This window comes from Schistocerca gregaria, unplaced genomic scaffold (genome assembly GCF_023897955.1).
Source record: "Schistocerca gregaria isolate iqSchGreg1 unplaced genomic scaffold, iqSchGreg1.2 ptg000198l, whole genome shotgun sequence".
In the NCBI taxonomy this organism is placed as follows: Eukaryota; Metazoa; Arthropoda; class Insecta; order Orthoptera; family Acrididae; genus Schistocerca; species Schistocerca gregaria.
In genome coordinates this window covers 1,182,949-1,198,399 of record NW_026061736.1, presented here as the reverse complement: position 1 = coordinate 1,198,399, position 15,451 = coordinate 1,182,949, and positions in this window count along the sequence as shown.

Below are 15,451 nucleotides of genomic sequence, written 5' to 3'. Positions count from 1 at the left end.
GAGCTAGGACCTTATGATTCTACATGAAAGGAGGACTAGCACCGATTTGCACGGGAGAATGTGAAAAGTGTTCATATGTAATAAAAACCTGAGATATCCGTCGGTTTCGTCATTTGTTATTGAATCGACTTAAAGCTAGATCGTCATATTGGCCGCTCTTCTCTCTGAAACGGTTGTACTTATCGATTGCAAAGCTATGTCGCGTGCTGCGGTATGCGGAGACACTAAAAGCACCATAGTAGAACACAGATGAAGCTTCTAAGTTGATGTAATAGCCAGTAAGAAGTAGTACAATTCAAGTTTTAGGTATCGATTATTGACTTTTTAGCTGGCTTTGGTGCCTTGGACATGAGCTAGGACCTTAAGATTCTGCATGAAAGGAGGACTAGCAGCCGATTTGCACGAGAGAATGTGAAAAGTGTTCATATGTAGTGAAAAACTGAGAAGTCGGTCCGTTTTCGTATTTGTTATCGAATCGACTTCAAGCCAGATCGTTACATTGGCCGCTCTTCTCTCTGAAACGGTAGTACTTATCGTCTGCAAAGCTATGTCGCGTGCTGCGGTATGCGGAGACACTAAAAGCACCATAGTAGAACACAGATGAAGCTTCTAAGTTGATGTAATAGCCAGTAAGAAGTAGTACAATTCAAGTTTTAGGTATTGAATATTGACTTTTTAGCTGGCTTTGGTGCCTTGGACATGAGCTAGGACCTTAAGATTCTGCATGAAAGGAGGACGAGGAGTCAAGTTCACGGGAGAATGTGAAAAATGTTAATATGTAGTAAAAACCTGAGACATCCGTCCGTTTACGTCATTTGTTATCGAAATCTACTTAAAGCCAGATCGTCACATTGGCCGCTCTTCTCTCTGAAACGGTTGTACTTATCGTCTGCAAAGCTATGTCGCGTGCTGCGGTATGCGGAGACAGTAAAAGCACCATAGTAGAACACAGATGAAGCTTCTAAGTTGATGTAATAGCCAGTAAGAAGTAGTACAATTCAAGTTATAGGTATCGATTATTGACTTCTTAGCTGGCTTTGGTGCCTTGGACATTAGCTAGGACCTTAAGCTTCTGCATGAAAGGAGGATTAGCAGCGGAGTTGCACGGGAGAATATGAAAAGTGTTCATATGTAGTAAAAACCTAGAAATCCGTCCGTTTTCGTCATTTGTTATCGAATCTTCTTAAAGCCAGAACGTCACATTGGCCGCTCTTCTCTCTGAAACGGTTGTACTTATCGTCTGCAAAGCTATGTCGCGTGCTGCGGTATTCTGAGACACTAAAAGCACCATAGTAGAACACAGAAAAAGCTTCTAAGTTGATGTAATAGCCAGTAAGAAGTAGTACAATTCAAGTTTTAGGTATCGATTATTGACTTTTTAGCTGCCTTTGGTGCCTTGGACATGAGCTAGGACCTTATGATTCTGCATGAAAGGAGGACTAGCAGCCGATTTGCACGGGAGAATGTGAAAAGTGTTCATATGTAGTAAAAACCTGAGAAATCCGTCCGTTTTCGTCATTTGTTATCGAATCGACGTAAAGCCAGATCGTCACATTGGCCGCTCTTCTCTCTGAAACGCTTGTACTTATCGTCTGCAAAGCTATGTCGCGTGCTGCGGAATGCGGAGACACTAAAAGCACCATAGTAGAACACAGATGAAGCTTCTAAGTTGATGTAATAACCAGTAAGAAGTAGTACAACTCAAGTTTTAGGTATCGATTATTGACTTTTTAGCTGGCTTTGGTGCCTCGGACATGAGCTAGGACCTTAAGATTCTGCATGTAAAGAGGACTAGCAGCCGAGTTGCACGGGAGAATGCGAAAAGTGTTCATATGTAGTAAAAACCTGAGAAATCCGTCCGTTTTCGTCATTTGTTATCGAATCGACTTAAAGCCAGATCGTCACATTGGCCGCTCTTCTCTCTGAAAATTTGTACTTATCGTCTGCAAAGCTATGTCGCGTGCTGCGGTATGCGGACACACTAAAAGCACCATAGTAGAACACAGATGAAGCTTCTAAGTTGATGTAATAGCCAGTAAGAAGTAGTACAATTCAAGTTTTAGGTATCGATTATTCACTTTTTAGCTGGCTTTGGTGCCTTGGACATGAGCTAGGACCTTAAGATTCTGCATGAAAGGAGGACTAGCAGCCGATTTGCACGAGAGAATGTGAAAAGTGTTCATATGTAGTGAAAAACTGAGAAGTCGGTCCGTTTTCGTCATTTGTTATCGAATCGACTTCAAGCCAGATCGTCACATTGGCCGCTCTTCTCTCTGAAACGGTAGTACTTATCGTCTGCAAAGCTATGTCGCGTGCTGCGGTATGCGGAGACACTAAAAGCACCATAGTAGAACACAGATGAAGCTTCTAAGTTGATGTAATAGCCAGTAAGAAGTAGTACAATTCAAGTTTTAGGTATCGATTATTGACTTTTTAGCTGGCTTTGGTGCCTTGGACATGAGCTAGGACCTTAAGATTCTGCATGAATGGAGGACTAGCAGCCGAGTTGCACGGGAAAATGTGAAAAATGTTCAAATGTAGTAAAAACCCGATAAATCCGTCCGTTTTCGTCATTTGTTATCGAATCGACTTAAAGCCAGATCGTCACATTGGCCGCTCTTCTCTCTGAAACACTTGTACTTATCGTCTGCAAAGCTATGTCGAGTGCTGCGGTATGCTGAGACACTAAAAGCATCATAGTAGAACACAGATGAAGCTTCTAAGTTGATGTAATAGCCAGTAAGAAGTAGTACAATTCAAGTTTTAGGTATTGAATATTGACTTTTTAGCTGGCTTTGGTGCCTTGGACATGAGCTAGGACCTTAAGATTCTGCATGAAAGGAGGACGAGGAGCCAAGTTCACGGGAGAATGTGAAAAATGTTAATATGTAGTAAAAACCTGAGACATCCGTCCGTTTACGTCATTTGTTATCGAAATCTACTTAAAGCCAGATCGTCACATTGGCCGCTCTTCTCTCTGAAACGGTTGTACTTATCGTCTGCAAAGCTATGTCGCGTGCTGCGGTATGCGGAGACAGTAAAAGCACCATAGTAGAACACAGATGAAGCTTCTAAGTTGATGTAATAGCCAGTAAGAAGTAGTACAATTCAAGTTATAGGTATCGATTATTGACTTCTTAGCTGGCTTTGGTGCCTTGGACATTAGCTAGGACCTTAAGCTTCTGCATGAAAGGAGGATTAGCAGCGGAGTTGCACGGGAGAATATGAAAAGTGTTCATATGTAGTAAAAACCTAGAAATCCGTCCGTTTTCGTCGTTTGTTATCGAATCTTCTTAAAGCCAGAACGTCACATTGGCCGCTCTTCTCTCTGAAACGGTTGTACTTATCGTCTGCAAAGCTATGTCGCGTGCTGCGGTATTCTGAGACACTAAAAGCACCATAGTAGAACACAGATAAAGCTTCTAAGTTGATGTAATAGCCAGTAAGATGTAGTACAATTCAAGTTTTAGGTATCGATTATTGACTTTTTAGCTGGCTTTGGTGCCTTGGACATGAGCTAGGACCTTATGATTCTGCATGAAAGGAGGACTAGCAGCCGATTTGCACGGGAGAATGTGAAAAGTGTTCATATGTAGTAAAAACCTGAGAAATCCGTCCGTTTTCGTCATTTGTTATCGAATCGACGTAAAGCCAGATCGTCACATTGGCCGCTCTTCTCTCTGAAACGCTTGTACTTATCGTCTGCAAAGCTATGTCGCGTGCTGCGGAATGCGGAGACACTAAAAGCACCATAGTAGAACACAGATGAAGCTTCTAAGTTGATGTAATAACCGTATGAAGTAGTACAACTCAAGTTTTAGGTATCGATTATTGACTTTTTAGCTGGCTTTGGTGCCTCGGACATGAGCTAGGACCTTAAGATTCTGCATGTAAGGAGGACTAGCAGCCGAGTTGCACGGGAGAATGCGAAAAGTGTTCATATGTAGTAAAAACCTGAGAAATCCGTCCGTTTTCGTCATTTGTTATCGAATCGACTTAAAGCCAGATCGTCACATTGGCCGCTCTTCTCTCTGAAAAAGTTGTACTTATCGTCTGCAAAGCTATGTCGCGTGCTGCGGTATGCGGACACACTAAAAGCACCATAGTAGAACACAGATGAAGCTTCTAAGTTGATGTAATAGCCAGTAAGAAGTAGTACAATTCAAGTTTTAGGTATCGATTATTGACTTTTTAGCTGGCTTTGGTGCCTTGGACATGAGCTAGGACCTTAAGATTCTGCATGAAGGGAGGACTAGCAGCCGATTTGCACGAGAGAATGTGAAAAGTGTTCATATGTAGTGAAAAACTGAGAAGTCGGTCCGTTTTCGTCATTTGTTATCGAATCGACGTAAAGCCAGATCGTCACATTGGCCGCTCTTCTCTCTGAAACGCTTGTACTTATCGTCTGCAAAGCTATGTCGCGTGCTGCGGAATGCGGAGACACTAAAAGCACCATAGTAGAACACAGATGAAGCTTCTAAGTTGATGTAATAACCAGTAAGAAGTAGTACAACTCAAGTTTTAGGTATCGATTATTGACTTTTTAGCTGGCTTTGGTGCCTCGGACATGAGCTAGGACCTTAAGATTCTGCATGTAAGGAGGACTAGCAGTAGAGTTGCACGGGAGAATGCGAAAAGTGTTCATATGTAGTAAAAACCTGAGAAATCCGTCCGTTTTCGTCATTTGTTATCGAATCGACTTAAAGCCAGATCGTCACATTGGCCGCTCTTCTCTCTGAAAAAGTTGTACTTATCGTCTGCAAAGCTATGTCGCGTGCTGCGGTATGCGGACACACTAAAAGCACCATAGTAGAACACAGATGAAGCTTCTAAGTTGATGTAATAGCCAGTAAGAAGTAGTACAATTCAAGTTTTAGGTATCGATTATTGACTTTTTAGCTGGCTTTGGTGCCTTGGACATGAGCTAGGACATTAAGATTCTGCATGAAAGGAGGACTAGCAGCCGATTTGCACGAGAGAATGTGAAAAGTGTTCATATGTAGTGAAAAACTGAGAAGTCGGTCCGTTTTCGTCATTTGTTATCGAATCGACTTCAAGCCAGATCGTCACATTGGCCGCTCTTCTCTCTGAAACGGTAGTACTTATCGTCTGCAAAGCTATGTCGCGTGCTGCGGTATGCGGAGACACTAAAAGCACCATAGTAGAACACAGATGAAGCTTCTAAGTTGATGTAATAGCCAGTAAGAAGTAGTACAATTCAAGATTTAGGTATCGATTATTGACTTTTTAGCTGGCTTTGGTGCCTTGGACATGAGCTAGGACCTTAAGATTCTGCATGAATGGAGGACTAGCAGCCGAGTTGCACGGGAAAATGTGAAAAATGTTCAAATGTAGTAAAAACCCGATAAATCCGTCCGTTTTCGTCATTTGTTATCGAATCGACTTAAAGCCAGATCGTCACATTGGCCGCTCTTCTCTCTGAAACACTTGTACTTATCGTCTGCAAAGCTATGTCGAGTGCTGCGGTATGCTGAGACACTAAAAGCACCATAGTAGAACACAGATGAAGCTTCTAAGTTGATGTAATAGCCAGGAAGAAGTAGTACAATTCAAGTTTTAGGTATCGATTATTGACTTTTTAAATGGCTTTGGTGCCTTGGACATGAGCTAGGACCTTATGATTCTACATGAAAGGAGGACTAGCACCGATTTGCACGGGAGAATGTGAAAAGTGTTCATATGTAATAAAAACCTGAGATATCCGTCGGTTTCGTCATTTGTTATTGAATCGACTTAAAGCTAGATCGTCATATTGGCCGCTCTTCTCTCTGAAACGGTTGTACTTATCGATTGCAAAGCTATGTCGCGTGCTGCGGTATGCGGAGACACTAAAAGCACCATAGTAGAACACAGATGAAGCTTCTAAGTTGATGTAATAGCCAGTAAGAAGTAGTACAATTCAAGTTTTAGGTATCGATTATTGACTTTTTAGCTGGCTTTGGTGCCTTGGACATGAGCTAGGACCTTAAGATTCTGCATGAAAGGAGGACTAGCAGCCGATTTGCACGAGAGAATGTGAAAAGTGTTCATATGTAGTGAAAAACTGAGAAGTCGGTCCGTTTTCGTATTTGTTATCGAATCGACTTCAAGCCAGATCGTTACATTGGCCGCTCTTCTCTCTGAAACGGTAGTACTTATCGTCTGCAAAGCTATGTCGCGTGCTGCGGTATGCGGAGACACTAAAAGCACCATAGTAGAACACAGATGAAGCTTCTAAGTTGATGTAATAGCCAGTAAGAAGTAGTACAATTCAAGTTTTAGGTATTGAATATTGACTTTTTAGCTGGCTTTGGTGCCTTGGACATGAGCTAGGACCTTAAGATTCTGCATGAAAGGAGGACGAGGAGTCAAGTTCACGGGAGAATGTGAAAAATGTTAATATGAAGTAAAAACCTGAGACATCCGTCCGTTTACGTCATTTGTTATCGAAATCTACTTAAAGCCAGATCGTCACATTGGCCGCTCTTCTCTCTGAAACGGTTGTACTTATCGTCTGCAAAGCTATGTCGCGTGCTGCGGTATGCGGAGACAGTAAAAGCACCATAGTAGAACACAGATGAAGCTTCTAAGTTGATGTAATAGCCAGTAAGAAGTAGTACAATTCAAGTTATAGGTATCGATTATTGACTTCTTAGCTGGCTTTGGTGCCTTGGACATTAGCTAGGACCTTAAGCTTCTGCATGAAAGGAGGATTAGCAGCGGAGTTGCACGGGAGAATATGAAAAGTGTTCATATGTAGTAAAAACCTAGAAATCCGTCCGTTTTCGTCATTTGTTATCGAATCTTCTTAAAGCCAGAACGTCACATTGGCCGCTCTTCTCTCTGAAACGGTTGTACTTATCGTCTGCAAAGCTATGTCGCGTGCTGCGGTATTCTGAGACACTAAAAGCACCATAGTAGAACACAGAAAAAGCTTCTAAGTTGATGTAATAGCCAGTAAGAAGTAGTACAATTCAAGTTTTAGGTATCGATTATTGACTTTTTAGCTGGCTTTGGTGCCTTGGACATGAGCTAGGACCTTATGATTCTGCATGAAAGGAGGACTAGCAGCCGATTTGCACGGGAGAATGTGAAAAGTGTTCATATGTAGTAAAAACCTGAGAAATCCGTCCGTTTTCGTCATTTGTTATCGAATCGACGTAAAGCCAGATCGTCACATTGGCCGCTCTTCTCTCTGAAACGCTTGTACTTATCGTCTGCAAAGCTATGTCGCGTGCTGCGGAATGCGGAGACACTAAAAGCACCATAGTAGAACACAGATGAAGCTTCTAAGTTGATGTAATAACCAGTAAGAAGTAGTACAACTCAAGTTTTAGGTATCGATTATTGACTTTTTAGCTGGCTTTGGTGCCTCGGACATGAGCTAGGACCTTAAGATTCTGCATGTAAAGAGGACTAGCAGCCGAGTTGCACGGGAGAATGCGAAAAGTGTTCATATGTAGTAAAAACCTGAGAAATCCGTCCGTTTTCGTCATTTGTTATCGAATCGACTTAAAGCCAGATCGTCACATTGGCCGCTCTTCTCTCTGAAAATTTGTACTTATCGTCTGCAAAGCTATGTCGCGTGCTGCGGTATGCGGACACACTAAAAGCACCATAGTAGAACACAGATGAAGCTTCTAAGTTGATGTAATAGCCAGTAAGAAGTAGTACAATTCAAGTTTTAGGTATCGATTATTCACTTTTTAGCTGGCTTTGGTGCCTTGGACATGAGCTAGGACCTTAAGATTCTGCATGAAAGGAGGACTAGCAGCCGATTTGCACGAGAGAATGTGAAAAGTGTTCATATGTAGTGAAAAACTGAGAAGTCGGTCCGTTTTCGTCATTTGTTATCGAATCGACTTCAAGCCAGATCGTCACATTGGCCGCTCTTCTCTCTGAAACGGTAGTACTTATCGTCTGCAAAGCTATGTCGCGTGCTGCGGTATGCGGAGACACTAAAAGCACCATAGTAGAACACAGATGAAGCTTCTAAGTTGATGTAATAGCCAGTAAGAAGTAGTACAATTCAAGTTTTAGGTATCGATTATTGACTTTTTAGCTGGCTTTGGTGCCTTGGACATGAGCTAGGACCTTAAGATTCTGCATGAATGGAGGACTAGCAGCCGAGTTGCACGGGAAAATGTGAAAAATGTTCAAATGTAGTAAAAACCCGATAAATCCGTCCGTTTTCGTCATTTGTTATCGAATCGACTTAAAGCCAGATCGTCACATTGGCTCTCTTCTCTCTGAAACACTTGTACTTATCGTCTGCAAAGCTATGTCGAGTGCTGCGGTATGCTGAGACACTAAAAGCACCATAGTAGAACACAGATGAAGCTTCTAAGTTGATGTAATAGCCAGTAAGAAGTAGTACAATTCAAGTTTTAGGTATTGAATATTGACTTTTTAGCTGGCTTTGGTGCCTTGGACATGAGCTAGGACCTTAAGATTCTGCATGAAAGGAGGACGAGGAGCCAAGTTCACGGGAGAATGTGAAAAATGTTAATATGTAGTAAAAACCTGAGACATCCGTCCGTTTACGTCATTTGTTATCGAAATCTACTTAAAGCCAGATCGTCACATTGGCCGCTCTTCTCTCTGAAACGGTTGTACTTATCGTCTGCAAAGCTATGTCGCGTGCTGCGGTATGCGGAGACAGTAAAAGCACCATAGTAGAACACAGATGAAGCTTCTAAGTTGATGTAATAGCCAGTAAGAAGTAGTACAATTCAAGTTATAGGTATCGATTATTGACTTCTTAGCTGGCTTTGGTGCCTTGGACATTAGCTAGGACCTTAAGCTTCTGCATGAAAGGAGGATTAGCAGCGGAGTTGCACGGGAGAATAAGAAAAGTGTTCATATGTAGTAAAAACCTAGAAATCCGTCCGTTTTCGTCATTTGTTATCGAATCTTCTTAAAGCCAGAACGTCACATTGGCCGCTTTTCTCTCTGAAACGGTTGTACTTATCGTCTGCAAAGCTATGTCGCGTGCTGCGGTATTCTGAGACACTAAAAGCACCATAGAAGAACACAGATAAAGCTTCTAAGTTGATGTAATAGCCAGTAAGAAGTAGTAAAATTCAAGTTTTAGGTATCGATTATTGACTTTTTAGCTGGCTTTGGTGCCTTGGACATGAGCTAGGACCTTATGATTCTGCATGAAAGGAGGACTAGCAGCCGATTTGCAAGGGAGAATGTGAAAAGTGTTCATATGTAGTAAAAACCTGAGAAATCCGTCCGTTTTCGTCATTTGTTATCGAATCGACGTAAAGCCAGATCGTCACATTGGCCGCTCTTCTCTCTGAAACGCTTGTACTTATCGTCTGCAAAGCTATGTCGCGTGCTGCGGAATGCGGAGGCACTAAAAGCACCATAGTAGAACACAGATGAAGCTTCTAAGTTGATGTAATAACCAGTAAGAAGTAGTACAACTCAAGTTTTAGGTATCGATTATTGACTTTTTAGCTGGCTTTGGTGCCTCGGACATGAGCTAGGACCTTAAGATTCTGCATGTAAGGAGGACTAGCAGTAGAGTTGCACGGGAGAATGCGAAAAGTGTTCATATGTAGTAAAAACCTGAGAAATCCGTCCGTTTTCGTCATTTGTTATCGAATCGACTTAAAGCCAGATCGTCACATTGGCCGATCTTCTCTCTGAAAAAGTTGTACTTATCGTCTGCAAAGCTATGTCGCATGCTGCGGTATGCGGACACACTAAAAGCACCATAGTAGAACACAGATGAAGCTTCTAAGTTGATGTAATAGCCAGTAAGAAGTAGTACAATTCAAGTTTTAGGTATCGATTATTGACTTTTTAGCTGGCTTTGGTGCCTTGGACATGAGCTAGGACATTAAGATTCTGCATGAAAGGAGGACTAGCAGCCGATTTGCACGAGAGAATGTGAAAAGTGTTCATATGTAGTGAAAAACTGAGAAGTCGGTCCGTTTTCGTCATTTGTTATCGAATCGACTTCAAGCCAGATCGTCACATTGGCCGCTCTTCTCTCTGAAACGGTAGTACTTATCGTCTGCAAAGCTATGTCGCGTGCTGCGGTATGCGGAGACACTAAAAGCACCATAGTAGAACACAGATGAAGCTTCTAAGTTGATGTAATAGCCAGTAAGAAGTAGTACAATTCAAGATTTAGGTATCGATTATTGACTTTTTAGCTGGCTTTGGTGCCTTGGACATGAGCTAGGACCTTAAGATTCTGCATGAATGGAGGACTAGCAGCCGAGTTGCACGGGAAAATGTGAAAAATGTTCAAATGTAGTAAAAACCCGATAAATCCGTCCGTTTTCGTCATTTGTTATCGAATCGACTTAAAGCCAGATCGTCACATTGGCCGCTCTTCTCTCTGAAACACTTGTACTTATCGTCTGCAAAGCTATGTCGAGTGCTGCGGTATGCTGAGACACTAAAAGCACCATAGTAGAACACAGATGAAGCTTCTAAGTTGATGTAATAGCCAGTAAGAAGTAGTACAATTCAAGTTTTAGGTATTGAATATTGACTTTATAGCTGGCTTTAGTGCCTTGGACATGAGCTAGGACCTTAAGATTCTGCATGAAAGGAGGACGAGGAGCCAAGTTCACGGGAGAATGTGAAAAATGTTAATATGTAGTAAAAACCTGAGACATCCGTCCGTTTACGTCATTTGTTATCGAATCTACTTAACGCCAGATCGTCACATTGGCCGCTCTTCTCTCTGAAACGGTTGTACTTATCGTCTGCAAAGCTATGTCGCGTGCTGCGGTATGCGGAGACAGTAAAAGCACCATAGTAGAACACAGATGAAGCTTCTAAGTTGATGTAATAGCCAGTAAGAAGTAGTACAATTCAAGTTATAGGTATCGATTATTGACTTCTTAGCTGGCTTTGGTGCCTTGGACATTAGCTAGGACCTTAAGCTTCTGCATGAAAGGAGGATTAGTAGCGGAGTTGCACGGGAGAATATGAAAAGTGTTCATATGTAGTAAAAACCTAGAAATCCGTCCGTTTTCGTCATTTGTTATCGAATCTTCTTAAAGCCAGAACGTCACATTGGCCGCTCTTCTCTCTGAAACGGTTGTACTTATCGTCTGCAAAGCTATGTCGCGTGCTGCGGTATTCTGAGACACTAAAAGCACCATAGAAGAACACAGATAAAGCTTCTAAGTTGATGTAATAGCCAGTAAGAAGTAGTACAATTCAAGTTTTAGGTATCGATTATTGACTTTTTAGCTGGCTTTGGTGCCTTGGACATGAGCTAGGACCTTATGATTCTGCATGAAAGGAGGACTAGCAGCCGATTTGCACGGGAGAATGTGAAAAGTGTTCATATGTAGTAAAAACCTGAGAAATCCGTCCGTTTTCGTCATTTGTTATCGAATCGACTTAAAGCCAGATCGTCACATTGGCCGCTCTTCTCTCTGAAAAAGTTGTACTTATCGTCTGCAAAGCTATGTCGCGTGCTGCGGTATGCGGACACACTAAAAGCACCATAGTAGAACACAGATGAAGCTTCTAAGTTGATGTAATAGCCAGTAAGAAGTAGTACAATTCAAGATTTAGGTAACGGTTATTGATATTTTACCCTTCTTTGGTGCCTTGAACATGAGCTAGGAAATTAAGATATTGCATGAAAGGAGGACTAGCATCCGAGTTGCACGGGAGAATGTGAATAGTGTTCATATGTAGTAAAAACCTGAGAAATCGGTCCGTTTTCGTCATTTGTTATCTAACCGACTTAAAGCCAGATCGTCACATTGCCCGCCTTTCTCTCTGAAACGGTTGTACTTATCGTCTGCAAAGCTATGTCGCGTGCTGCGGTATGCTGAGACACTAAAAGCACCATAGTAGAACACAGATGAAGCTTCTAAGTTGATGTTATAGCCAGGAGGAAGTAGTACAATACAAGTTTTAGGTATCGATTATTGACTTTTTAGCTGGCTTTGGTGCCTTGGACATGTGCTAGGACCTTATGATTCTGCATGTAAGGAGGACTAGCAGCCGATTTGCACGGGAGAATGTGAAAAGTGTTCATATGTAGTAAAAACCTGAGAAATCCGTCGGTTTCGTCATTTGTTATTGAATCGACTTAAAGCTAGATCGTCACATTGGCCGCCCTTCTCTCTGAAACGGTTGTACTTATCGATTGCAAGGCTATGTCGCGTGCTGCGGTATGCGGAGACACTAAAAGCACCATAGTAGAACACAGATGAAGCTTCTAAGTTGATGTAATAGCCAGTAAGAAGTAGTAGAATTCAAATTTTAGGTATCGATTATTGACTTTTTAGCTGGCTTTGGTGCCTTGGACATGAGCTAGGACCTTAACATTCTGCATGAAAGGAGGACTAGCAGCCGAGTTGCACGGGAGAATGTGAAAAGTGTTCATATGTAGTAAAAACCTGAGAAATCCGTACGTTTTCGTCATTTGTTATCGAATCGACTTAAAGCCAGATCGTCACATTGGCCGCTCTTTTCTCTGAAACACTTGTACTTATCGATTGCAAAGCTATGTGGCGTTCTGCGGTATGCTGAGACACTAAAAGCACCATAGTAGAACACAGATGAAGCTTCTAAGTTGATGTAATAGCCAGTAAGAAGTAGTACAATTCAAGTTTTAGGTATTGAATATTGACTTTTTAGCTGGCTTTGGTGCCTTGGACATGAGCTAGGACCTTAAGATTCTGCATGAAATGAGGACGAGGAGCCAAGTTGCACGGGAGAATGTGAAAAGTGTTCATATGTAGTAAAAACCTGAGAAATCGGTCCGTTTTCGTCACTTGTTATCGAATCGACTTAAGGACAGATCGTCTCATTGGCCGCTCTTCTCTCAGAAACGGTTGTACTTATCGTCTGCAAAGCTATGTCGCGTGCTTCGGTATGCGGAGACACTAAAATCACCATAGTAGAACACAGATGAAGCTTACAAGTTGCTGTAATAGCCAGTAAGATGTAGTACAATTCAAGTTTTAGGTATCGATTATTGACTTTTCAGCTGGCTTTGGTACCTTGGACATGAGCTAGGACCTTAAGATTCTGCATGTAAGGAGGACTAGCAGCCGATTTGCACGGGAGAATGTGAAAAGTGTTCATATGTAGAAAAAACCTGAGACATACGTCCGTTTACGTCATTTGTTATCGAATATACTTAAAGCCAGATTGTCACATTGGCCGCTCTTCTCTCTGAAACGGTTGTACTTATCGTCTGCAAAGCTATGTCGCGTGCTGCGGTATGCGGATACAGTAAAAGCTCCATAGTAGAACACAGATGAAGTTTCTAAGTTGATGTAATAGCCAGTAAGAAGTAGTACAATTCAAGTTTTAGGTATCGATTATTGACTTTTTAGCTGGCTTTGGTGCTTTGGACATGAGCTAGGACCTTAAGATTCTGCATGTAAGGAGGACTAGCAGCCGAGTTGCACGGGAGAATGTGAAAAGTGTTCATATGTAGTAAAAACCTGAGAAATCCGTCCGTTTTCGTCATTTGTTATCGAATCTTCTTCAAGCCAGGTCGTCACATTGGCCGCTCTTCTCTCTGAAACACTTGTACTTATCGTCTGCAAAGCTATGTCGCGTGCTGCGGTATGCGGACACACTAAAATCACCATAGTAGAACACAGATGAAGCTTCTAAGTTGAAGTAATAGCCAGTAAGAAGTAGTACAATTCAAGTTTTAGGTATCGGTTATTGACTTTTTACCCTTCTTTGGTGCCTTGGACATGAGCTAGGAAATTAAGATTTTGCATGAAGGAGGACTAGCAGCCGAGTTGCACGGGAGAATGTGAATAGTGTTCATATGTAGTAAAAACCTGAGACATCAGTCCGTTTTCGTCATTTGTTATCGAATCGACTTAAAGCCAGATCGTCACATTGGCCGCTCTTCTCTCTGAAACGGCTGTACTTATCGTCTGCAAAGCTATGTGGCGTTCAGCGGTATGCGGGGACAGTAAAAGCACCATAGTAGAACACAGATGATGCTTCTAAGTTGATGTAATAGCCAGTAAGAAGTAGTACAATTCAAGTTTTAGGTATCGATTATTGACTTTTTAGCTGGCTTTGGTGCCTTGGACATGAGCTAGGACCTTAAGATGCTGCATGTAAGGAGGACTAGCAGCCGAGTTGCACGGGAGAATGTGAAAAGTGTTCATATGTAGTAAAAACCTGAGAAATCCGTCCGTTTTCGTCATTTGTTATCGAATCTACTTAAAGCCAGATCGTCACATTGGGGCCTCTTCTCTCTGAAACGGTTGTACTTATCGTCTGCAAAGCTATGTCGCGTGCTGCAGTATGCGGAGACACTGAAAGCACTATAGTAGAACACAGATGAAGCTTCTAAGTTGATGTAATAGCCAGTAAGAAGTAGTACAATTCAAGTTTTAGGTATTGAATATTGACTTTTTAGCTGGCTTTGGTACCTTGGACATGAGCTAGGACCTTAAGATTCTGCATGAAAGGAGGACTAGCAGCCGAGTTGCACGGGACAATGTGAATAGTGTTCATATGCAGTAAAAACCTGAGAAATCGGTCCGTTTTCGTCATTTGTTATCGGACCGACTTAAAGCCAGATCGTCACATTGGCCGCTCTTCTCTCTGAAACGGTTGTACTTATCGTCTGCAAAGCTATGTCGCGTGCTGCGGTATGCTGAGACACTAAAAGCACCATAGTAGAACACAGATGAAGCTTCTAAGTTGATGTAATAGCCAGTAAGAAGAAGTACAATTCAAGTTTTAGGTATCGGTTATTGACTTTTTACCCTTCTTTGGTGCCTTGGACATCAGCTAGGAAATTAAGATTTTGCATGAAGGAGGACTAGCAGCCGAGTTGCACGGGAGAATGTGAATAGTGTTCTTATGTAGTAAAAACCTGAGACATCCGTCCGTTTTCGTCATTTGTTGTAAAATCGACTTAAAGCCAGATCGTCACATTGACCGCTCTTCTCTCTGAAAGGGTTGTACTTATCGTCTGCAAAGCTATGTGGCGTTCTGCGGTATGCGGAGACAGTAAAAGCACCATAGTAGAACACAGATGATGCTTCGAAGTTGATGTAATAGCCAGTAAGATATAGTACAATTCATGTTTTAGGTATCGATTATTGACTTTTTAGCTGGCTTTGGTGCCTTGGACATGAGCTAGGACCTTAAGATTCTGCATGAAAGGAGGACTGGCAGCCGATTTGCACGGGAGAATGTGAAAAGTGTTCATATGTAGTAAAAACCTGAGAAATCCGTCCGTTTTCGTCATTTGTTATCGAATCGACTTAAAGCCAGATCGTCACATTGGCCGCTCTTCTCTCTGAAACGGTTGTACTTATCGATTGCAAAGCTATGTCGCGTGCTGCGATATGCGGAGACACTAAAAGCACCATAGTAGAACACAGATGAAGCTTCTAAGTTGATGTAATAGCCAGTAAGAAGTTGTACAATTCAAGTTTTAGGTTTCGATTATTGACTTTTTAGCTGG